Genomic DNA, 25,232 nt, shown 5'->3' on the forward strand with positions numbered 1-25,232 from the left:
TTCTATGAAGCTAGTTTCACCCTGATACCAAAATCAGACAAAGACACATCAAAGAAAGAAAATTGCAGACCAATATTCCTGATGAACATAAATGTAAAAATTCTTAATAAAATACTGGCAAGTCACATACAAAAACATATTACAAAGACAGTGCACTTTGATCAAGTGGGGTTCATCCCAGGGATGCAAGGTTGGTTCAACATACAGAAATTAATAAACATATGATTCATCACATCAATAGACTTAAGACAAGAATTGCATGATTCTCTCAATAGATGCAGAAAAAGTATTTGACAAAATATAGCATCCACTCATGTTCAAAACACTAGAAAAACTAGGGATAGTTAGAACATACCTCAACATTGTAAAAGCTATCTATGCTAAACCCCAGGCCAACTTCATTCTAAATGGAGAAACACTGAAAGCATTCCCTCTAAAACTGGAACAAGACAGGGATGGATGCCCTCATTCACCACTTCTATTCAACATAGCCCTCTACTCTAGCCAGAGCAATTAGAGAGAAGAAAGAATTTAAAGGGATACAAATAGGAAAAGAAGAACTCAAACTATTTGCTGATGATGTGGTTCTATATTTAGAAGACCCAGAAAACTCCACCAGAAAACTTGTAGAACTCATGAATAAATTCAGCAAAGTAGCAGGATATAAAACTAACACCCATAAATCAATCGTGCTCCTATACATCAGTGAGGGATCAACTGAAAGAGAAATTAGAAAAACTATCCGATTCACAAATAGCCTCAAAGAAAATAAAACATTTGGGAGTCAATCTAACAAAAGAGGTGAATGACCTCTACAATGAAAACTACAGAACACTAAAGAAAGAAATTGAAGAAAACCTCAGAGAGATGGAAAGATCTCCCATGTTCTTGGATAGTCAGAATTACTATTGTCAAAATGACCATACTACCAAAAGTGCTATATAAATTTAACACAATTCCTATGCAGGTTCCAATGACGTTCTTCATAGAAATAGAAAAATCAGTCATGAAATAAACTTGGAAAAATAAGAGACCCAGAATAGCCAAAGCAATCCTTAGCAAGAAAAGTGAAGCAGGATGCATCACAATACCAGACCTTAAACTATACTACAGAGCTATAGTAACAAAAAAATGGCATAGTATTGGCACCAAAACAGATGGCTCTAGATACACTCTAAGTGTATCAAGGACCTAGGCATTAGATCAAAGACTCTGCACCTACTAGAAGAAAAAGTAGGTCCAAATCTCCACCATGTTAGCTTAGGAACAGAATTCCTCAACAAGACTCCAAAAGCACAAGCAAAATTAAAAATCAATAAATGGGGATTGTATCAAACCAAAAAGCTTCTTCATAGCAAAGGAAGTGATCAAGAACATGGAGAGAGAGCCTACAGAATGGGAGAAAATCTTTGCCACATGCACCTCAGCTACAGCATTAATCTCCAGGATACATAAAGAACTCCAAAAAAAAAAAAACAACATCAGAAAAGAAAAAACAAAAACAAATAAACCAATCAATAAAAGGACAACGGAACTTACAGACACTTCACAGAAGAAGAAATACGAATGGTCAACAAATTACGAGAAAATGTTCAACATCTCTAGTAATTAGAGAAATGCAAATTAAAATTACACTGAGATTCCATTCCAATCAGAATTGAAACTGTCAGGAATAAAAGTAACAATAAATGTTGGCGAGAATGTGGGGAAATGTACACTCATGCATTGATGGTAGAACTGCAAATTGGTGCAACCACTCTGGAAAGCAGTAGGGAGGTTCCTCAGAAAACTTGGAATGGAACCACCATTTGACCCAGTTATCCCAGTCTTTGGTATATACACAAAGGACTTAAAATCAGAATACTACAGTGATGCAGCCACATAAATGTTTAAAGCAGCTCAGTTCACAACAGCCAAGCTATGGAACCAACCTAGGTGTCCTTCAACAGATGAATGAATAAAGAAAATGTGGTATATACACCCAATGGAATATTGCTCAGCCATAAAGAAGAATGAAATTATGGCATTTGCCAGTAAATGGATGGAACTAGAGACTATCACGCTAAGTGAAATAAGCCAATCCCCAAAAAAACAAAGCCAGAATGTCCTCTCTGATATGCAGATGATGACTCAAAATAGGTGATGGGGAGAGAGGAATGGGGAAGTTCACCATATTGGACCATGTTGTGGGAGGAAGGGAGGGGAGATAGGAATGGGAAACACCGTAGAATGAATTGGACATAACTTTCCTATGTTCATATATGAATACATGACCAGTGTAACTCCCAAGTTATATTCCATGTACGTTTGATATGTCAAAATACATTCTACTGTCATGTATAACTAAAAAGAACAAATAAATTTTAATTTTTTAAAAAGAAAATCTGGGGGAAATCTTCATAACATTGTATGTAGCAATGATTTTCTGGTTATGACACAAAAAGCACAGGCAACAATAACAACAAAAAAGATATTTGGGGCTGGGGATGTGGCTCAAGCGTCAGCGCCTCGCCTGGCATGCGTGCAGCCTGGGTTCGATCCTCAGCACCACATACCAACAAAGATGTTGTGTCCACCGAGAACTAGAAAATAAATATTAAAAATTCTCTCTCTCTCTCTCTCTCTCTCTCTCTCTCTCTCTTAAAAAAAAAAAAGATATTTGTATTCCATTAAAGGTAAAAAAAAAAACCAAAAACACCTTTGTTCATCAAAGGACACTATCTAGAGCGGGGAAAGGCAGCCCATGGACTGAGGGAAATATCTGTAAATCGTGGATCTGATGAGAGATTAATATCCAGAATATAGAGAGTTCCTACAAGTCAACAACAATAAAACAAACAACTCAATTCAAAAGCAGGCAAAAGACTTGCTTAGACATTTCTCCGTGGAAGACATACAGATGGCCAAGGAACCCATGAAAAGATAGTCAATATCACTAGCCACTGGGGAGATGCAAACCAAAGCCACACCCAGATGCCACTTCACGCCCATTAGGTCGGTTATTATGACAAATATCAATCAGGGGTAACGAGGTGGGGAGGCATTGCAATCCTTACACATTGCTGGTGGAAGATAAAGTGATGTCGCCGCTAAGGAAAACAAAATGGCAGCCCCTCAAAAAATTAGACATGGAATCACCATGTTATCCAGGAATCCCACCCTCACCTGTATACTCAAAAGTAATGATGGCAGTAACCCAAACAGGTATTTACACAGCCGCATACGCCGAAGCATCGTTCAAAATAGCCAGACAATGGAAACTATCCAAATGTCCATCCACAGATGAGCAGATAAATGAAACATGGTATACCCATACAACAGTCTGTTATTCAGCCATAAAAAGAATAAATTCTAACGGATGAACATGGATGAACTGTGAAAACACTATGCTAAGTGAAAACAGCAAAACACAAAATGGCAAATCCTGTGCGATTTCCACGTACACAATGTCTAGAAGAGGCAAATTCACAGCAACAGAAGATGACAGTGACTGGGGCTGAGGATGGGGCTCAGTGGTGGAGCGCTCGCCTGGCAAGTGTGAGGTCCTGGGTTCCATCCCCAGGACCCCTCCCTATGCACACACCCGAAGAATTGCCAGGGGTTGGGGGAAGAAGGAATAGGGAGTCGTGTTTTCATGCACAAAGTCTCTCTTAGGGATGATGAAGACGTTTCAGAGGTGGACAGTGGTGGTGACTGTACACTGTGATTGTACGCACTGCCCTGAACCGTATGCTTAGACTGGTTCAAGAAGGGGCAGAGGGTGACACGGTGGCAGAGAGCTTGCCGAGCATGCACAAGATCCTGAGTTCAATCCCCAGCACCACTCCCCCCTCCAAAAAAAAAATTCAAAGCGTAAACTTCATGTTGTATGTGTTTTAAACATAATTTGGGGGAGAAAGGATTAGGTGAAAAATATTAGGGTCTCACTAAGTTGCTAGGGCTGGCTTTGAACTTGTGATCCTAATTTGATCCACTGCAAAAAAAAAAAACCTACAGCAAACATCAAACTCAATGGTAAAAGACTGAAAGCTTTTTCTTGGATGTCAGAATCAAAATAAGGAGGCTCGTTACCACCACTGCCATTCAGTATTATGTTTGAGGACTCAGGCATTGCAATAAGGCAAGAAAAAACATAAAAGTCTTAGAAATGAAGACATAAAACTGTTATTTATAGAAATGGTCATGTATGTTTTAAAAACTACCAGAACATGTAGACTATCAAAACAAATAACAAGTTTAGCAATGGTTGTAGGAGAGTAGTCAATCAATATTTTTTTAAAAATCAACTATGCTTTTCTTTTTTCTTTCTTTCTTTTTTTTTTTTTGGCACTGGGGATTAAACCCAGGGACCCTTAATCAATGAGCCACTTCCCAAGCCTTTTTATTTTTTATTTTGAGACAGGGTCTCACTAAGTTGCTTAGGGTCTCACTAAGTTTCTAGGGCTGACTTTGAACTTGTGATCCTCCTGCCTAAGCCTCATGAGAGCTACAGGGATGACAGGCATATATCATGGTACCCGGATCAACTGTACTTCTATGTGACAAATAAATAATTAGAAATGAGAAAAAATCATGATGTTATCAGAGAAACATAAAACACATAGAAATAAATCTATTCAAAGACATGTAAGACTGCTACACAGACAACTAAAAAGAATTCCTAAAAGAAATTTAAGATCTACACCATTTGACCCAGCTATTCCTCTTCTCAGACTATACCCAAAGGACCTAAAAACAGCATACTACAGGAACACAGCCACATCAATGTTTATAGCAGCACAATTCACAATGGCTAAACTTTGGAGCCAACCTAGATGTCCTTCGGTGGATGAACAGATAAAAAAAAAATGTGGCATTTATACACAATGGAATATTATTCAGCACTAAAAAAGAATGAAATCCTGGCATTTGCACGTAATGGATGGCATTAGAGAAGATTATGCTAAGTGAAGTCAGCCAATCCCCCAAAAAACAAATGCGGAATGTTTTCTCTGATATAAGGGGGGTGACTCAAAGTGGGTAGGGAGGGAGAGCATGGGAGGAAGATTATTTCTAGATAGGGAAGAGGGGTGGAAGGGAAAGGGAGGGGGAGGGGATTATCAAGGATGGTAAAATGTGATGGACATCATTATACAAAGTACATGTAAGAAGACTTGAATTTTGTGTCAACATACCTTATATACAAACAGAGATATTATAAATTGTGGTATATATGTGTATTTAGAATTGTAATTGTAATGCAAAAAAAAGAGTGCATGTGTAATGGCATAATTTGGCATGAACATACTTTATATACAGAGTTTTGAAAAATTGTGCTGTATATGGGTAATAATGAGTGTAATGCATTCCACTATTGTCATGTATTTAAAAAATAAATAAAAGAAAGAAATTTAAGATCTAGACAAATAGAGGAGTATGGCATTTGTGGGTTGCAAAACTCAATATTATGACGATGTCCATTTTTGTCAAATCAATGGGCAAATTTTTGAGGCAGTCTCAATCAAAATCTCAGCAGGGTCTTGTGGAATTTCAAAAGCTGATTCTAATATTTATATGGAAATGCACAGAGCCAAAAATAAACAAGAATTTTAAAGAACAAAACTGGAGGATTTATAGTATCAGATATCAAGACCACAGAAAGCTTGTATTGATACAAGGTCAGCAAAATATCAAGAGAACTGCATATACATATGTGTAGGCCAACACACAAACACACACACACACACACACACACACACACACACATATCCACAAATGTTCATAGCAGTCTTTTTTGTGATAGATAAAAACTGGAAGCCAGGTGTGGTGATACATGCCTGCATCCCAGCTATTCAGGAGGCTGAGGCAGGAGGATCACAAGTTGGAGGCCCACCATGACAGCTTAGTGAGATCCCATCAGAAAATAAAAGGTAAAAAAGCCTTGGGATATAGCTAAGTGGTAGAGCACCCCTGGGTTTAATACCCAGTACCAAAAAAAAAAAAAAAAAGTCTAGAAGCAACTCAGTTGTCTGTCAATAGTACGGGTAGATTGTGAGATTGTGATGTATTTACACTATGGAATACTATGCAGAAATGAAAATGAACAAATGTTAACTGTACACAAGACCAATCCACAAGTTGAGTGAAGAAAGTATCACGAAGATTGCACATTGTGTGATTCAATTTATACAAACCTAAAAATAAGGCTGGGGAGGTAGCTAAATGGTAGAATGCTTGCCCAGCATGCTGCAGACCCTGGGTTTGATCCCCAGCACCATAAAAAATAATTAAATACATAAGCAAAATGAACCTGCGTTCATTCTAGAACAGGCATTAGAACACAGGAGAGGAGTGACCTTTGAGTAATATGACATGGCTTCCAATAATCCCTTTTGTTGGCCTGGGGAGGCACTAAGATGAGAATGGTCACTGTGATCCCGTGAAGCTGGACACATAGGCCTTTCTGGATGTTATACTTCAACTAAAAATTGCCTGAAAATTTCCTGGTCAGCTTGGCACCAACATGAGTGCTACTAACTGCTGATCCATCCTGGCTCCCTTCTGCCCCCCTACCAGGGGGAACACAGTGCTAGGGAGGGACACAGAGGAAAGCCACAGCTTGGGGACAAGGGGACCTCCCCTCCAGGAAGTCTTCCAGGACTTCCCTTTTCAATCCACATAGGCTTTTTGGGGAGGGGCGGAGGGTAATGGGATTGAACTCAGGGGCGCTCAACCCCTGAGCCACATCCCAGGCCGACATTGTATTGTATTTAGAGTCAGGGTCTCACTGAGTTGCTTAGGGCCTCGCTTTTGCTGAGCCTGGCTTTGTCTCCAGTTCCTCCTGCCTCGGCCTCCGCAGCCACCGGGCTGACAGGCTACATCGTCTTTTTCATAGATACGATTGTTACTTCTGTCACCCCCGAGACCAGAGCTCCCAGGACTCAGGAGCTGAGAACAGTAACATAAAAACAAAAGTAACATTTGTTGGACAGTGTCCGTGTGTCCCGGAGTTTGTCACCTCCTGCAGGTCTGGTTCCCAGGCCAGACGGGAGGGCAGTGGGCCCTGGCCACGGGGCCTGGGCTCCCGAGTCTCCGGGCTGAGCTGCAGCGTGGTTTGGGGAGGGTCCCTTTCCAACCCTGCCCGGGAGGGTTTGGGAGCTCCCGGGGTCAGGTCTCTCTGACAGCCCTCAGGACAAAAGGGGGAGTGGAGGTCAGGGGCCTCTGCTCCTGTCCCACCTCCAGGCCAGGGGTCGGGAAAAGCCCCTGGAAGGGAGAGCCCTGCTCTGGGAGTGAACTGACCTCTGCCTCCCTCCACCCCTCACCCCAGGTCTCCGGGGCCGCCTCTGACCCCCGCTGCTGCAGTGAGCTCGTGTCCCCTGCTCTTTAATAAGAGGAGCTTGGCTCTGCCCAGGGACGTCCTCTGCCTGCCTGGGAGGTTTGGGGGCTGCAGCAGCCTGTATCAGGGCTGGCTGGGGGGGGGGCAGGGTTCCAGGGACAGGCACTTAAAGTGGCGGCCCCCAGAGCATGAGGAGGGAAAGACAGGTATCCCCGCCCCTCACATCAGACAGCTCCCCCTTGTCAGAGCAGAAGCTTCCAGAGACAAAGCCCTGCCCAGGCGGCTTCTATTTCTACCGTGGCCAGAAATAGCCCGGAGAGGAGGGCCACCTTGGCAAAGATGACATGCCTCTCTACGCCGGAGACCAGGGGCAGAGCTGATGCTGGGCCCAGCAGGCAGACCTGGAATAGACCTGGGAGCAGGGCACCAGAGCGGGCCTTCTACCCAGCCAGCACACCTGCCCAGACACACACACAGCAAGCACACACAGCCCAGGCCTCCTAGGTCAACGCCAGAAAGGAGCGGGAGCTGTCAGGACGGTTGACTTGCAAGCCAGGCCGTTGAAAGGAAAGGAGGAGTGGCCAGGCATGGTGGCGGTGCACGCCTATAATCCCAGCAACTCGGGAGGCTGAGGCAGGAGGATTGCAGATTCGAGGCCGGCAATTGAGTGAGGCCCTAAATGACTTAGCGAGACCTTGTCTCAAAATAGAAAATAAAGGGGGCTGGGGAGGTGGCTCCGTGGTTGACAGCCCCTGGGTTCAATCCCTGGTACAAAAAAAAGAAAACTATAACTGAAAGGAAAGCAGAAAGGGGGAACTGAGAGGCCGAGTCTCCTCCAGGCCTTTCCCATTCCCTCTGCCCTTGGCCCTGACACCCGGGCAGGTGGCTCCTGGGGAAGCTGTGAAACACGCAGGTGCAACGAGGTCACCTACTTAACAGCCTCCCTCCCGCTGTATTATTCATGGGCTCCCTTCTTCCGGCACGAGCTCCAGTTTCCAACAGCCCCTGGGCGAGCAGCAGGCCTGGCTGGGCAGGTCAGCCGGCTGGCCGGTGCAGCCCACAGAGGCGCCCCACGCTGCGCACCAGACACCCCGCCCTCTCCCCCCCAGGAGGGAGCCTCTCGAGAAGTGACTCAGTCCCCAGCAGCGCTTCTGGCGAAGCCAGGCGCCAGAGGCCGAGGTTTCCAGAAGGAGCCACGACTCCCCCCTCAGACGCCCACACCCTGAACTGACTGTCCCAGATATGGCCCTCCAAGACCAGGGCCTTGCCTTTCCCACTTCTGCATCTGGCGTGGTGTCCCCCGAAGAGCAGGCGCTTGATAAACCTCTGCCGACTTGTCCCTCTTCCCAAAAAGATGGACGTCAAGCTGAGCCCTTGGAAAGGTGGCTCTCTGGGTCTGGAGATGGCCGTGTTGTTTAAATATCTACATGTGTCTTGTAAATCCCATGTAATTTAAGTCATTGACAGTGACCATTGATAAAAAGGCCACCTGTCTACTTACCGTGACTGACTCGCACCACAGTTCACGCTGCCACGCATCCTGCGGGCTGACCCCTTGGAGGGGCGTTTTCTTTTCCTGTTTTGCAGATGTGACGCTGACCCTGGGAATTCAGGTGCTTGGGTCGACACAGGACCGTAGCGAAAGTCCTGACACATGTCCCTGTCCACACGGGTCCCACTGCCCCGTGGTTGCCATGCACACCAACACGATCCAAATGCAAGATCCGATTCTCTAAGGAGGTCGTTAGGGCCAAGACCCAGACAGTCCCGCCTGGGGACAGAAACACCATGGGCAGCCTGAGCCATCCTGGCCAGCAGCAGGGGACGGGGGGCTGGGACAAATGTCAGGACCCCCTGCATTCCACACCCTAGTTTTACAGACAGGGAGAGCTGAAGGATGTGGGCTTCCCGGGGGGGACCTGCCCTGCTGAGAGGCCCCTTGCTCGCTCCCGTGGGGTTTAAGTCCCCCTCAGCCTCACTCTCTTGCACCCTGTGGGGGGTGCTGTAGGCACCCAGATGTTCAGCTCAGCCAAGGTCAATGACAGGTGAAGTCCCGAAGCCATAAACACACCCCCCAGGGCCAGACTGAAAGGGGCTGACCCAGACCCCTGTCCAGGTCCTGATACTGCCCAAGAACCTGAAGTGGGACCTCTGTCCCTTCTGAGCTGTTCCCCACTGGGCTCAGCCTTCCCTGGGCGGGGCAGCGATCATGAAGGTCCAACGCACGGGCTCAAGCCCACTCCACCAGCTGCTAGCAGCAGGGCTTTGGCAGACTGCTCAACCTCTCTGTGCCTCGATTTATCACCTATAAAATATAGGAACAGCAGGCCCCATGTCCTGGGTTGTCACAGGGAGCAGGGGAGGTATTTCAGATGAAGTGCTGAGTGCAGGGCCTGACACACAGTAGGTGCTTTATAAATGCTTCTTGTTATGACTGCCAGCTCTGATACTAAGTATTTGACAGAGGTCACAAATTGGCCATCCACAGGCCACCCGCAGCTGAAGGGTTTTCCTCATGACACTCAGGAGCCTAGAACAGTGCCTGCACACAGTAAGGGCTCCATAAATGTTTGCTGAATGAATGAAAAACCTCATGTGTTCTCAGATCTTTGAAGTAATTGCTCACATTTAAAGTAGAGAGAGTTTAACTGGCTTTATATTTATAATATGGATTTCTGGACACCTTTGAAGCATCAAAGGGTCTGGCCAGCCTAAAAGTCATTCTGCCCACGAGCCTTAGCAACAGAGGCAAAACGGTAGCAGCAGCGCCCCCTTTGGACAAGGTGAACATGTGCAGTTGCCCCTGCACCTGTGATAGGCACCTGCAGGTCCACCCTCAGCCCAGGCCCAGTCACAGTGAGGAAGGTTTACCAGCCCCACAACACATACCCATGAGAGAGGAGACGGGCCTCCAAGCTGGCTCAGCCCCACATGACCCCGTGGTATCCAAATCCCCTGTCGACAAGACAGGTCTGCAAAAAATGTTCCATGTTGACCCAACTTTCTACATTTTCCAGTGGCCTGCCCCCGGCCTCACCCCCATGCTTAGAAATCTCCAAAGTGCAAGCCGGGTGTGATAGTGGTGCACGCCTATAATCCCAGCAGCTAGGGAGGCTGAGGCAGGAGGATTTCAAGTTCAAGGCCAGCCTTCGCAAGGCCCTAAGCACTCAGCTAAACTCTGTCTCTAAATAAAATATTTTAAAAAGGAGTGAGGATATGGCTCAGTAGTTAAGCGCCCTGCAATGCAAAAAGCCAGGGGAAGACAGACTTCACCCTTATCCTGTCACACGCTTCTCTAAAATATGTTAACCATGGCAGGCTGCCCTCCACGTAAGTCCCCAGTGTCCCATGGAGAGGGCACATGGCCTTCCACACACTGCGAGTGTGGTGTCTGGAGCTGGGGGTTCTGGGGGAGACTGAGTGGGCACGTGACCTCTTTTTCTTACCACTCCCATCCCAGCCTCCAAGAGACCTCCCCTGAACTACCCCAACTTCCCTCTGGCACACCAGGAACCTGGTGTTCGCTAGAGCATCCGTCCCCGTCCCCATCTGTGGTTGTCTTTTTGGTGTGTTTATTGTCTTTGTCCCTAACCAAGACAGTAGCTGCCACTGCATGTGGCCTCTGAGCATCTGAAGTGGACTTGGAAGGAGAGGCCTGGGTGGAAGGCCTCTAGAAAACCAGCTCACAGTGAGTCCAAATCAGGATGTGCTCCACGTGCAAAATACACACCCGATCCTGAAACTTCCTATGGGAAAAAAAGCGTCGATCAATTGTGATATCGATTACATGTTGAAGCAACAACATTTTGGACACACAGGATAAAGCAAAAATCAATTACCAAAAGTAATAGCACCTGTGTCTTTAACTTTTTGCAAGTGACAACTAGAAAATTCAGAACTCCACCCATGGCTTGCATTAATTTCTGGTGGGCAGGATTGCTGTAGATTCTCAGCATGAGGCCCCAGCGACCAGACAGAGGCTGGCACATGCTCCGTATCGGATGGCTGGATGGCTGAAGGAAGGACCTCTCCCGATGGCAGATGTGGGGCCCTAAGCACAAAAGAGGATGGATTTGGAAGCCACCCCCCTCACCTGCCAGCATGTTCTGGCTTTTAGATGGCTTCAGACCCATGTTTCTCCAGCAAGGAGAAAGCCTGAGACTCCCACGGAGGGGCAGAGAGACCCCCACCCAGAGTTCCGTCAGCTTGGTTCTCTGAAAATGGGCTCAGCACAATCCTGGCTCCAGAAAAGAAAGGCAAATCGGCTTCTCCAGATCCAGGGGCAGCTCAGAGCCGGAGAAGGGACGTGGGGCCTGGGGGCAGTGGTGGCTGGCACCCTCTCTCTGCAGAGCCAGCCAGGGGGTGTCTCTGGAGGGACTTGGAGCAGACTCGCCTCAACCCTGGCGAGGCCGGGAACAGTCAGCGCTCCTTGGGGACAGGACTAGTGATACAAATGGACACCCGTCAGGGTCACAGCTGCCCTGTCCCCTCCTCCTCCTCCTCCGGGCTCCTTGCTCTATGTCCCTTCCCCCTTCACTCCCACTGGCTCCCAAATTACAGCCTTCTCTCAGCAACAGACACAATCAAGGTAGCACGCGGGGCCCTTGTCACAAATGGCATCTCAGGTCCTCTCCAAATGGAAGATGGCCTTTAAAGAGGATGGCAGGGCCGCTAACAGCCTGCCTCGGGGAAGACGCATCTCCAGGAAGGCGCGGCCCACAAGTGCCTCCTCCCTCTCCCGCTGATGATCTGCAGGAAGCTCAGGGGCACTGATTGCCGGGCCTGGGCTGCTGGGCCCGCTGGGGCGGGAGGAGCGGGGCTCTGCCCTTGACCGGCCACCACCCCGGCCAGTTCATCTCAGGGCTGTGAGTGGGCCTCCCTGCCTCTGGGCCTCAGTTTCCTCCACTGTAAAGTGGCAGAACCAGCTGGGCTCTGGACCCCTCAGTCCCTGAGAGGAGGTCGCAAACACAGATGGCCAAAGGGGCCAGGACTAGCACAAACGGCAAAGCGGGTCAATATGAGGTGACAGGGAGAGGTAGTGACTGTCGAGAACTGAGGGCTTCAGACTCACCCAGAGGCACCTAAAAGGAGGCTGTGGGCAACACTCACGCATGAAGGAACCACAGCAAAGTCAGAGGCAGTCACTGGGCGTGGAATGAGATGGTCTGGGAGGGACGTGGTGGGGGGTACCCCCCCCCCCGCCAGGTACTAGAACCTCCTGTGTCTCCTTGGCGGGGATAGGGGGGGTCACACAGGTGCACCCACGTGTGGAAATCCACCACTAGCATTGGGGGTCTGCTCACCTCCTGATGTGCACAGATTCCTCAATGAAAGAATTCTTAAATAAAATTAAAGCGATCACCGCCACCCAGCGCCAACCAACAGCTGTCAACCGAGCACCTGGATCAGAGGTCACCAGTGCTAATCAGAAATGCCCAGATCTGGGCTTTCGTAGGAATCTGATGGATTTTTAAACGTTATCAGCAAGTAATTCCCGATGACAGGACTAGTGATACAAATATTGAGTGTACACACGCACACACTCAGTCTTCAGGCAGAACTGAATTTATGAACTTAGAAACTGTCAAGCTCTGAAAATCAGGGGAGGTTTCACCTCTTTTTGCCAGAACAGAATGTGCCTAACACATAACTAAGTAAAAAGGGAAATAAAAAATTAACCATATTGTGCTTTATATACTATGTGCCAGGTTTTCTATAGGCCCACCTTGAGTCTGAGAAGCAACTGAAAATTATTTCAGGTTTTTTTATTTTTTTTTTATTTTTATTTTTTTTAAGGTACTGGGGATTGAACACCGGGGCATTTAACCCCTGTGCTGCATCCCCGGCCCTTTTTATATATTTTATTTAGAGACAGGGTCTCCCTGGGTTGCTTGGGGCCTCAGGCTAAGTTACTGAGGCTGGCTTTGAACTTGTGATCCTCCTGCCTCAGCCTCCTGAGCCGCTGGGATGACAGGTGTTTACTACCTTGCCCCACAATTATTCCCATTTTACAGATGTGGAAACTAAGGCCTGAGCCAAGCTTTATGCCAGAGCCAAGGCTTCAGAGCTCAAGAGCAGAACTGTTGTCCAACCCCAGTTCTGCCTGCCCCCCAGCTGCCTTATAAAAATCATGAAGGGAAAGAGTGATGATCAAAGTCACAGCTGGCCCAGGAGGAGTTTTACAACAATATAAGTGCTAAAACCAAGCACGGTGTCACCCTCAGCCACACAGCCTCAGAGAGTCTTTAACATTTCCCACTCCCCTTCCACCAGCCAAGGGACCTTTCCCTATCTGCGTGTGACACAGCCCCAAGAGCACAAATCCTGAGGCTCAGAAGTACAGACCTACCTCGGAGCCACTACAGGACCCAGCAGACCCCACTCCCCAGGACAGAACTGGATCACACCTCCCAGGGGAAGACTAGAAAGTCATCTTCTTGTGGCACTTCTTCACTATGCCAGTTTCTCACTGACAGTGAGGTTGGTGACAATGTGCATTTCCTGCCCTCTGGGACTCTATAGAGCTATCTGCATACTGAATCCAAATAAATATGGCCCATAAATGTTCTCACGTTTTGTGAATTGGCTCTTTTACAAAATTTTTTGTAGACATTCATATCAAGCTATAGAAATTTCCAGCACCCCAGAAGCACCTCTTGTGTCCTGGTCATGAGAGTCCTAAGGGAACCATTATTCTGACATCTGTCACATAGAAGGGTTTTGCCTACAGCTTTTCTAGGAGCCCTTCAGTACTCCACAGTCCCCACCACTCCCTACTGCCTTATATCTGGCCCTGCTTTACCCTTTGTCTGCATCCTAGCCCCTCGAGGCATGTGAGTTTGAGGCCCCAACTCCAAGATCACGTGCCCACAGCCAGGAGTCTAGCAAGATGGGCACCATACTCTCTCCTTGGGAGTAACCAACATGAACAGTTGGAACTGCTTAGACACAGTAGTGCTTAGTGTGCCAATGATCACCTAGTACTAGGGCTGGAGGAGGCGGAGGGCCATCACCTGACAGTACCCATTCAGTTCCCCAGTGATGGAGCACCCACTCCCTAGTGTGGTGGCCCATCTGGGGAGATGAGGAGGAGAGACACAGCTTGAGCCTGGGGATAGCACCGTGCAGAGCAGAGAGAAGCATCGTTAAGGAAGACAGTGAGGGAGGGACCCAGGCTGGGAGGAAGCCCTCCCCCACCCCCAGGGGCCCAGAAGGCTCCCGGGAGTCCTGACTCTAGAGCAGTGTATACCCACGGAATGTGCAGAAGTACAGATTCTTCTGGAGAACTGGAGAATGCACCCAATCCCCTCGCCTTTTCCACCAAAGGCAAAATACTCCCTCCTGAAATAACCCATCCAGCAGGGTCTCATTCACAAATGACCTTGCTCACCTACTAATGACAAACTGGATGGGCCCAGTACTGGAAGGGGTTCAAATCAAAGCTAAAAATAAAACAAAATGAATAATAAAAAAAAAAACTATCATTGAATAAGACACCAATCAGCCCAAAAGCAATTAATTTTTAAAACCATCTATATACATGGAACACTGAATGTTTTAAAACCCAAAGGTTCAAGAAAACTGTAAGACTTTATTCACTAAGCCATTTAAAAAAAATTGTTTTTTTAGTTGTAGATGGACACGATACCTTTGCTTTATTTATTTTTTATGTGGTGCCAAGAATCGGACCCAGTGCCTCACACATGCTAGGCGAGCAGCCTACCACGGAGCCACCACCCCAGCCCATCACCTAGACATGTTAACTCATTGATTCTCAAAGCAACGAAAGAATGCTTTCACATGGCGTCATGCTTTGTAAGACTCATGACCACACCAGTCTGCATCCTCAGCTTCTCCTAGGCACGTGGCACCTGGCAGAGCTGCCCTCTTCCTGCAGAGGCTAGCTGAGGAGGAAATGGTGCTCTTTTGGGCAGGGCTAGGGTGTGGGAGCCACATGATGGCCTTCCATCTGTGACACAGGGCTCCACCAGGCCTCTGATCCAAATTTCAGGCCAGCCTGGGTCATCATCATCATTTCTCTAGAGACCAGGGGGTGTCCTACCACCATTCCTTGGTATCAACCTCAGAGCTTAGGACCTTCCAGGGCAGTGGAGGTGGTATGTCCAGTCCAGGTTGGGGGGTGGGTGGAACCTAGCCAATATCTCCCCCTGCGTGGGCCGTCCCAAGTTGGCCTGAAGCAGCTCTCCCTCTCCAGATCCCATGGCCACCCATCTGGGAGGAGTAGACGAGATGGAGAAGGGTTGCTTCATTTCTTCTGCTTCTGCCCCAGGAGCCCTGGAGGCAGAGCGTGTGCAGTAGGCTCTCTGTCCCCCTCTTCCAGGCCCGTGTGCACTTACATCAAGGTACTAATTGCATGGACAGTTGAGCTGACACTTGGATCTGCTTAAAGGCCCCCCAAACACAGACAGCCTTGTGGCATTATCAGGTACAACCTCGAGAAGCCAGCAGCAGATGGTTAACCTAACTGTAGCACAAGTGTCCAGGCGAAGAAGTTTCATCTGGTTCTCACCCTGGTGTTCAGTCGATTGCCTTGTTCGACAGGCTGCCTCCAGGAGGCTGTGCAATGCTCATTCCCTGGAAAGCTAAGTGCACCTGCATTCCTAACGGGCTCCTAGGTGATGCAGACGCTGCGGGTCAACTCAGAGCGGCAAGGTGCCGTGAGACCTCCGCCTCCCAGAAAGAGGTGCATTTTAAATCAGCACTTCAGAAAGGTGCTCTTTAAAACACTGAGCTCAAAGAAATGAACCTCAAATGGAAACGTGACAAGGTAAGGAGGCTGTAGGGTGGGGCAGCTATTTGGGAGGCAACCAGGACCATCAGTCACCATAACCTCAAATCAAGCACTCTGATAAGCAGCTGTGAGGAGCACAGCTATTTACAGCCCAGGAAGGCCAAGGCCAGGGCGCTGGCTGGGGGCCTCCCACCCTCGCTGTTCTCCAGCAGCAGGGCAGAGTTTCTGTTCACACCAGTCACTTCTGTAGTGCCACCTTTTCAGTTTAAGGTGTACTCTAGCTCTCTGCCATGCAGGCAACTCGGCCTTCCTGCCCTGCCCAGCCCTGGAGAAACAGCTTCAAGCATGGCTATTTCTCCAGCCAAGGTGCCCCTTCCCAGCCCCTCCTCAGCAGTGACATCTGGCCCCTCACCCTCAGGTGCAGACCGCAGTGCGCCTATCCCTGCACCAGGAACCAAGCATTCATCCAAGCCAGCTCTCCCCGACCGTGGGCTGACTCATCGCCACCTTGCACCTGGCCCCAGTCAGTCTGCAGGCACCCACCCCCACCCCACAGCCTAATTCTTCCCTATGCAAGGGTCTGACTCCACCCAGCACACAAACACATACGCGAGCGCACACACACAACCCTTGTGTCTTCCCAGTTTATTTCAAATTCAAACTGGGTTGGGGGCACTTGCTAAGAAGCTGAAAGGCTAGGGTCAATGTCCTTCTGGTCCCAGAAGGCAAGTACTCTGAAGAGGCAGGTCTGCTTCTGTGTTACTCGGAAGGGTGGAGGCGTGTTCCTACCCAGGAAAGGCTAATTTCCTCCCGTAGGCCCGACAGCAACAGGGCTGGGGCTGGGGTCGCCGAGATGCGGCGGCTAGAGGCAGCAGGGCACTGGACCTCCGTTCTCTGCACAGAGGCAGGGGCTCCAGGTGCCCGCTCCAGGAAAGAAGGCATAGAGTGCCCGCTGGCTGGCCCTGCCGCCACCCTGGAATGCGCGGACTCTGCACGAGTCCCGGGCTAAGCTGCCGGGAGAAGAGGAGTAATGCTCCCGTGGCGAGCCCCTGGGGACCGCCAGCCACCGCCACCACCACCGGTAGCCGGCCAGCTCCAGGGCACGGAAACGGAGAGTGAGCCGCAGCACGAGGCTCTCAGCGCTGCGAGGGGCGCGACTTCTCATGGTGGGACCGGATTGGGGAGGTTACAAGAGTCCCTTGGGGTCTTCCGTGGGCTTAGGAAGGGGATGAGGGGAGAGGAGAGCTACGTGATCGTAGATTCCTCCAGCGGCACTGCCCACCCAGCCGTGGAGGTGCGCCACGCCCCATATCCTCGGTCCAAATAGGGACCCAGAGCCCAGAAGGGACTGGCTTGGATCCTAACGTCCTCTTTATCCCCGAAATTCTCCCCTCCCAGACCTGGACCCTCTCTGTTGCGCATAGAGAAAGGCACCTGAATACTCGCAGTCCGGGAACAAGGGTGGGGAACGGGTGCGTGTCCTCCCAAGGCCAAGGCGGAGGGAATTAGAGTTCCCGGGAATTAAAGTTGCCGCGCGTCGGTCCGCGGGCTCGGAGCGAGGCGCAGGGCCTGGGCCAGGGGCATCGGGCAGGAGGCCCCGGGCGCTCGCCGCGGGTGATGGCCGCGACGGGAACAAGTGGCTTGGCCGCTGCGGTCTCAACCCCGCGATCCAACTTTCCTGCCGCGCGGCTGGCGAACAGCGCGAGGAAGGGAGGGAAGCAGGGAGGGAAGGGGCGGTGAGCGACTCTGGGTACCGTGTGCGTGAATGGAGCGACGCCCCGCCGCGCCTCGGGCTCTCTTCTCCGCCGGATCGGCCCCCGCAGGCCGCCTGCTCCGGCCCTGGCCACCGCCGCGTCTCGCCGCCGGCACGAAGGCTCATCCGCGGTGCGCCGGCCGCTCTCCGGTCCCTCGGGCAGCCCGATCGCCGCTCGCCGGCTGCAACTTCAGGCGCGCCGCGGACTCGGACTAGGCGCACACCGAACGTCCCGAGGCTCTGCACCCCCGCACTCCATTCCCGGGGCCGGCCGCCCCGCCCCGCCGGCTCAGCGCCCGGCAGCCGTCGGACGCCTTCTCTGGCCGCGCATCGCGCCAGCCGCCTGCACCCCTCTCTCCTGAGCCACAGCCGGCGCTCAAGTCCGCGATCAACTTTCCCTCGCTGCCTCCGCCCCGCTCGGCCCCCGCCCCAGACCCCGCCTCCTGACGCTCCCTCCAGCACCTCCGCCGCGCCCAGCCCCGCCCGCGTGCCTGCACGCCCCCACCCTGAGGCACAGCCGGGACCCCAGGCCCCCGCCCCACCGCGCCCGCGAGGACCCCCGGGAGCAGCGCAGAGCCCAGCTGAGAACTCAGAGCATGAATATTTCAGTGCTGGCGGAGCTGCCCTCTGCCGATGTCATGGCACCGGCTGCTGTGGCAACTCCACGAATCCCCCAAAGGGGCAGGGAGGAAGCCCGCGGAAGCGGCCGCAGGTGTGTGTGGGAGCGGTGCCCGCTGGGCCCAGCCCCGCAGAGGGGTGCACAGAGGGTTGGGGACCCGGCCAGCCTCCTGCGTGCTCCGCGCCTCCGGCCGAGTGCAGAAACGCTCCCGGGAAAACGGAGCGAGCGAGCGGGCGCTCGGCCTAGGTGAGCCCGCGCCATCTGTTGGCTTTAAGCGCCCCCTCTCTGCACCCAGAGTCGCTGGAACTGCTTGGCCGGAGCATGGCTCCAAGCAGCTGCCTGTGCCCACCCTACTCATGAGCTCCTTCCCTATATGTCAGAATGACTCCAGATGCTTAGAAATGGGGACACCGAGTTGGAAGAGAACCTAGAGGAGACCTAGGCACCCTCACCGTACGAGAGTCCCTGCCGCAGCTCCCTGAGTGATGGTCTGCCAGCTCCTTTTGCACACCTATAGGTACAGGGACCTCTTGACTTTGAGACCGCTGGATCCAGGGAAAGTTTATTCAGGTAATTGACGAGGGTTGTTCCCTGCCCTTGATCTTCATTTCCCCGGGCTAAACATTCTGAATTTTCTTTGACTCTTTTCCAGTTGACAGGATTTCTGGACCTGTCACTGTATGGGCGAGCATATTGATAGTAGCTGCCTGGAGCAAGGCTCTGGGCTGAGTCTGTCTGAGCCTCCAGTCATTCTACCTATCTGCCACACAGCCTTTCTGCAAGGTCCTGTCATTTTCTCATTCTCATGGTGAGAAAGCAGGCCTCTGGAGGGCCAGTAACTGTCCCTATGGTGGAGGCAGGAAGTGAACCGGAATCTCTGGGTTTCCAGAACTCCACTTCTTTAGAGTTCATTCACTCATATTTGCTACTATGTGCTAACTCACTGAGGTGGGTTCTAGGAGTAGGGTCCTGTGCCTCATGCTCTGAAAGGGAACAGACCTTGGCTAATGAATCATAACTAGCTGAAATATAGCCAGAATCATGCTAGGTGTGGTGAATGGTGCTTTAACATACCTGGGAAGTCTTTCTTGGTCAGGGAAGATTTCTTGGAAGAGGAGACCCCGCTGAGATCTGAAGGATAAGCAATGGAGGGAATGGAGTTTTAGCAGGAGAAATAGCATGTGCCAAAGCCCTGTTGTGGGTAGTAGCTAGCAGGAAGGGAAAGACGGCCAGAGAGGCTGGCAGGCAGAGTCGGTGGGGCACGCGCAGGGAACACCATGGGGTGAGTCGGCCCCCATGGGGCTTGCCCTTAAACCTAAAGGAAAAGGCTCCAAGCAGATGGCTGGGGAGGAGGCTGAGGGGCAGGAGTGTTATCACGATCTGTAGTTATAAAAATAGGGGTGCACTGGGAGGTGGAATAACAAGAGGAGTCTGCTTCCATTAAAAGTGTTTACTATGTGCCAGGATATTTTCTAGACCAGGGGTCAGCACATGGCTGCCCATTGGTCAAATCCATCCCATCACCTGTTTTTGTAAATAAAGTTTTGTTGAAACTAAAGTTTCAGTGTCTCTCAGACATACCTATGGTAGTGACTCCTTCCCTGCTACAGCCACGGAGTTAAGGAGCTGTCGACTGCACTGTCCACCAAAGAAAAGCATTGACTAGCTGACCCTTTACAGAAAAAGTTGGCAGTCCTGTGACTGCAGACCCGAGGGTATGTCAGCGAGCGGGAAACACAGATCCCGGCTCTGATGGAGCGCACCTCATCAGGTTGTCTCGGTTGCCATGGTAATTGGTGCCAGAAGCCTGGCATGGCCGGGGCAGGGGTGGAGGAGCGCTGGGGGAGGAGGGTGAAAATCTACAGGACTGGCAAGGGAGTGAGGCTGGCCGAGAGGCCCCTGTCAAGGGGAAGCCCCGCCCAGCCTCTGGCTGGTGGAAGCAGGTGGACAGGTGCTGTTTCCTGAGATGGGGCTCCCAGTGGGAGGGCTACACAGGAAAATGGGCTTGTCCCAGGTAGTCTCAGTTTTAGACAGAGAGGTGGAGCTGGGTATCAGGAGATCTGAGTTCCCAAAGTTCTAGATCAGCTGAAAGGTTGTGGGGCTGGACACGGGACCCCTCAGGGCCTGGTGTTCCCATTCATAAAATGAACATGGAAGAGTTTCCCAATGTTTCGCCAACCTTGACACCTTCTTTCTTTCTGATTTATCACTATCTCTTTGAAGCCCTGACTGCCCAAAACTGTCTGCAAACCATTTTACACGTGAACAAAATAGTACTGAGTCCAGGGAGGCCATCACCTCCTCAGATGTGGACATCATGCTTCTGTTCATAGGATTCCTTGGCAGCTACTTTGATTCCGTCTGTATTTGTCAAGTCCCCGCTTTATACCAAGCACTAGGCTTTGTACCTGACACTGGGGTGTCAGGGTGCAACCAGCCTATAGAACCACTCTGAATCTGTAATAGGGGAATTAAAAAACAAAAAAAGGTGGCTGGGGTTGGGGCTCAGAGGTTGAGCACTCGCCTATCATGTGTGGGGTACTGGGTTCGATTCTCAGCACTGCATATAAATAAATAAAATAAAGTTGACAACTAAAAAAAAATATTTAAAAATAATAATAGTCTAGCAGGGAAAGAGTGACCAAAGAGAGAGCATGATTCATTCTCAAGAGGTTAAGTCCAAGAAAGACTGCCTGCAAGGAGATGTCCGAGCTGGGTTTTGCTGGGATCACTGGGAGTTGCACAGATGGAGAAAGCACCGTGGTGTTTCAGGTGGTAAGAACAGCATGTGCCAAGGCCCAGAGGTGAGCACACGGACACCCTGTGAAGAGCGTGGAATCCTGGATGTGAATAGCAGTCTCACTGTTCTGTGCGTGTACCAGACAGAGCAGGATGGGGATGTGGGCAGAGAACTCAGAACTGGGGAGCAGAACTCAGCCTCTGTCCTCTGAACATGCAAGTCAGGAGTTTTCAATCTCCATGGAGATGAATTCCTGGAATTTTAGCCTCTTCCCCATTTGGGGGTTTCCATTCCCCAAGCCATTTCAGAGCTGTTCCATCAACAGCTCCCAGAGTTCTCTCCATCACCCCTTCCTTAGGAAACTTCCTCCACTCCCCGACGCCCGCGGCACCCAGGAAAGGAGACGGGTGGGTAAAGAGGCACCTCTGACCCTCTTATGGGATCTCGGAACCTCCCTTGATCCCTCTGAGCCTGGTCCTTTTCCAGGGTGGAGAGAATTGGGTCTGCCCGGCCCTCTCTGGGAGCAGAGTGTGGAAGCCCTTTGACAGGGCAGAGCCCTACAGAGCCACCCACCGCCCAGGACCCAGCATGATCCAAGGCTCCTCCTGGCCAGGGAAGACTGACCACTGCAGGCAGGAAGGGATGGACCAGGCCCTGAGCTGTCCCCAAATGCTCACGTGTCCAATGCTCCAGCCCTAACTGCTGGGGATGCTTGGAGGTGTGTGAACTTTGAGAGATGGGGCCAGCAGGGCGTGTCCTGGTAGGAGACATTGGGACCAGGCCTCTGTTTTCTCTCGTTTCCTGGCCACCATCAAGTGCTCTTCTCCATGATACTCAGTCTCAACACAGACCCAAAGGGGTGGGGCCGAGTAACCGTGCTCGGAAACCATGAGCCAGAATAAATCTTTTGTCCTTAAAAATAGTTTATCTCAGGGGTCAGGGGCTGGGGCTCAGTGGTACAGCGCTGTTCTCTCATGTGTGAGGCCCTGGGTTTGATCCTCAGCACCACATAAATAAAGGTATGTGTCCACCTACAACTAAAAAAATATTTAAAAAAAAAATTGTTTATCTCAGGTATTTTGTCACAGTGATGATAAACTCATTGCAAAAGTCTAGCTGCACTCAACTTGGAAGCTTGAGGGGAGCTGTACAATTTAGGAATAGTTATGACTAGTTTCATATGCAGAAGCATGCAAAGCACCTGGCCTGGGCTCCTGGGGCCTGATCTGGGCGTGCTCTTGGCCACCAGCCTCTGTTGGTTCCCATCTGTTGTCTGGGCCTATACTCCAGCCTTCTGGTTGATTCTATAGCCCTGCGCCATCTTACCAGTAGTTCATTTCCTGCCTCCGTTATCCAGAGCTCAATTCTGTTGCTTGTGGCCATGAGAACTCCGGCTGGTTCCCTTCCCAAGATCACAGGGGAGCCCACCCGGGACAGCAGCATTGCTCAAGTCACTTTCCCGCTCTTCGATCAAAATTAAAAAGAAAACACAAAAGTGGCACCCTGACCCCTCCCACCTCAGGGCCTCCTGTCGGGGTGTCTGCAGCTTCCTCTCCCGTCCAGAGCCACGTTGATTTCCAGGCCCTCGGAGGCAGGGACTGAGTCTTTGTTCATTTGTCTGACCCCCAGACCTGCAGGGCCCCAGGGTGCCAAGCTGGACTTGAGGACACAGAGAAACACAGGACATCGGTGTGGCCCTCAGAGACGCTACAGTCCAGCTGGAGACACAGAAGCAAACAGGAAGCAGTAGACGGGGCCATTCTTTAGGCCAGGACTAAGTTCTGCAGTGACAGAGGGGACGCCAGCAGGGTGCCGTCCACCCTCTCCAAGGAGAACTAGGGAAGGCTTCACTCAGGAGGGCCACCTAAATGGGGCCTTGAAAGGAGGTGTCCCTGCAAGATAAGGTCAGCAAGGGCGTCTGTGTTGGAGGGGCGGACTGCAGACACCAAGTCCTGTGGTAGTGAGCTGGCCAAGGAGCGCGTGGGCAGAGGAAGGAAAGAGTTGAATCCTGGGCGCCTTGCCCCGGAGCCTTGAGCGTCACTCAGCAAGTGGTCCTGGGACAGAGCAGCACAGGCCACAGGGGAGGACACAGGGCCCTGGGGAAGCAGGCGGGCCAAGGAGGGGGGGGGAGCGTGCCCTGTCCCAGGAGACACCCATTCAATGTCTCCGCATCCCTGATCCGCCAGGTGGCCAGCGGCTTGCCGGTGCTCTCCATGAATACAGAAGGGAGGGAGGGAACCACATATGTGGCTTTAAACACGTCCCGCCTGTTGAGTCACGGGGGAATTGGACTGGCCCCACCTTGGCGTTCCAGCCGCCCCTGGGGCCTTTGCGCCCTGCTGTCCTCCCTGAGGACCGGACAGGAGGCCGAGGGGCGCAATGCAAAGCCCAAGAGACTGGGCTGCAGTGGGCTGGGCCTGGCCACCCAGTGGCCACCTAGTGGGAGCCTCAGCTTGCTCTGCGGTAAATGGGCATGAGAGTCCCCAGCTCCTGAGAACACCTCCCAAGACGGCCATTCCGCTCAAAAGAGAAAAACACATGTTCAAGTGCTCAATAAACTGTAAAAACAAGGCGACACTCCGAACCAAGTCTCTCCTCCCTGGAGGGTCAACGAGGATTTTTAATGCACGCCGTTGCCTGTCCTCCGGGTGTCCTGTGTCACTGTTTCCCGCCTCCCGACAAGGCACGGTTTCTCACTCCCACCCCTTGGCTGGTGAAAAGCTGTTTGTCGCTTCCGGCCCACTCGCCCTCTCCCGGGTGGCGCTGCCACCATAAAGCAAACATGTGTGCTCCTGAGCTTCTTTGTGGGCCCGTGGAGCCCGGCACAGCTGTGGCAGCTCAGCTGGGCTAGGGGAAGGCTGGGGGGCTGACAAGGTGGGCCGGGGCCTCCCATCTGCAGAGCAGAGGACCCCCGGGAAACCCCCAGGGGACAGAGGGTTCCCTGGGCACAGTCCTGGAAGCTCAGCCTCCCTTACGGGGTCCGCAGAGGCAGCCTGCCTCCCTCGCGTTCCGCCCCTCTCCCCGATCCCCGGGCCCATCATTTATTTATAAGGTGTTCATAGCAAATGAATGACAAAAAGTTAGAAGCTAATTAAAGCTGGCACAGATTGGCACACGAGGCCATGAATTATGCATTGGCGCAGAATGGTGGTTGGTGGCAAGGACTGGCACCGAGTGCCCCAGGCACTGGGGGAAGGTGGGCCCGGGGCCCCAGCTCTGCCTCAGCCCCTGCTGCCTCTCCGAAGGGCTTGCCATCCAGGGCCTTTGTCGGGCTGTGTCAGCCACCACCCCTCAGGCGGCAGTTCCTCTCTGCACGGCCCAGACTTCCTGGCAGTGAGAGGCATCAGCCATGAGCACAGGCTGGACTCATCCACAGGAGCACGTCACTGGCACTGGCTCTGCAAGCACGTGCCTGTGACAGTGCCACAAAAAAAAAAAAAAAAAAAAAAGAATGAGCAAGGCTCGGCTTCCAGAAGGGCAGAGGCAGAAGGAGAAGGCCAGAGATGCACAGGTCACTGCTGACAGCAGCTTCAAGTTCATACCGTCCAAATCCTACCCTGTACTCAGAGATGGAGAACCTGAGGCCCAGAGAGGGACAGGGTCCAGACCAAGTCACACAGCTAATGATGCTGAGGATAGGATTTAAAGCTGGTTTGGTGCCACTGTCATGAATGCTTTGCAAAGATCATGCCATTCAATCCTCATCTGAAAAAAAAGACACTATACTTATCTAAATTGGCAGATGAGGAAACCAGGGCAGTACAGAGATGCAAAAGCAACTCGTCCAAGGTCACCGAGATAAGCAGGGCCATCTAAATCAGGCAGCCCGACTCCAGGCCCTGGCTCTGTGGCCAAGGGTAGTGGCCGCAGCCCTGGCTCCTGGGACATGGGGCAGGGATGTAACAATAGGATCAGAGACTAGCGCTGATCCTTCTGACCTCTGGGGACCTGAAGGCTCCCAGGTGACTCTAAATGCAGAGGAAAACCAGTGGGGTGTGTACACAGGGGAGTGAATCCTGGTCCTAAAAGTCATGCGTGTGAGTTCTTGCTCTG

General features: G+C 51.2%; 1 protein-coding gene across 6 annotated transcripts in view; it reads right to left on the minus strand.

The window, feature by feature from the left end:
* Cdh23 (cadherin related 23) overlaps positions 1-18,211 on the minus strand; it is a 377,491-nt gene extending 359,280 nt beyond the window's left edge. For 3 of the 6 annotated variants that reach the window (XR_013435513.1, XR_013435512.1, XR_013435514.1), the window contains exon 1: positions 17,822-18,211. The gene's annotated coding sequence lies outside the window, so the exon portion shown is untranslated. The remainder of the gene's footprint in view (positions 1-17,821) is intronic. The other 3 variants (XM_078040863.1, XM_078040860.1, XM_078040853.1) reach the window with 1 other exon arrangement.
* Positions 18,212-25,232: the final 7,021 nt, after the last annotated feature.

The sequence above is a fragment of the Ictidomys tridecemlineatus genome, chromosome 1 (assembly GCF_052094955.1).
Source record: "Ictidomys tridecemlineatus isolate mIctTri1 chromosome 1, mIctTri1.hap1, whole genome shotgun sequence".
NCBI classification, from domain to species: domain Eukaryota; kingdom Metazoa; phylum Chordata; class Mammalia; order Rodentia; family Sciuridae; genus Ictidomys; species Ictidomys tridecemlineatus.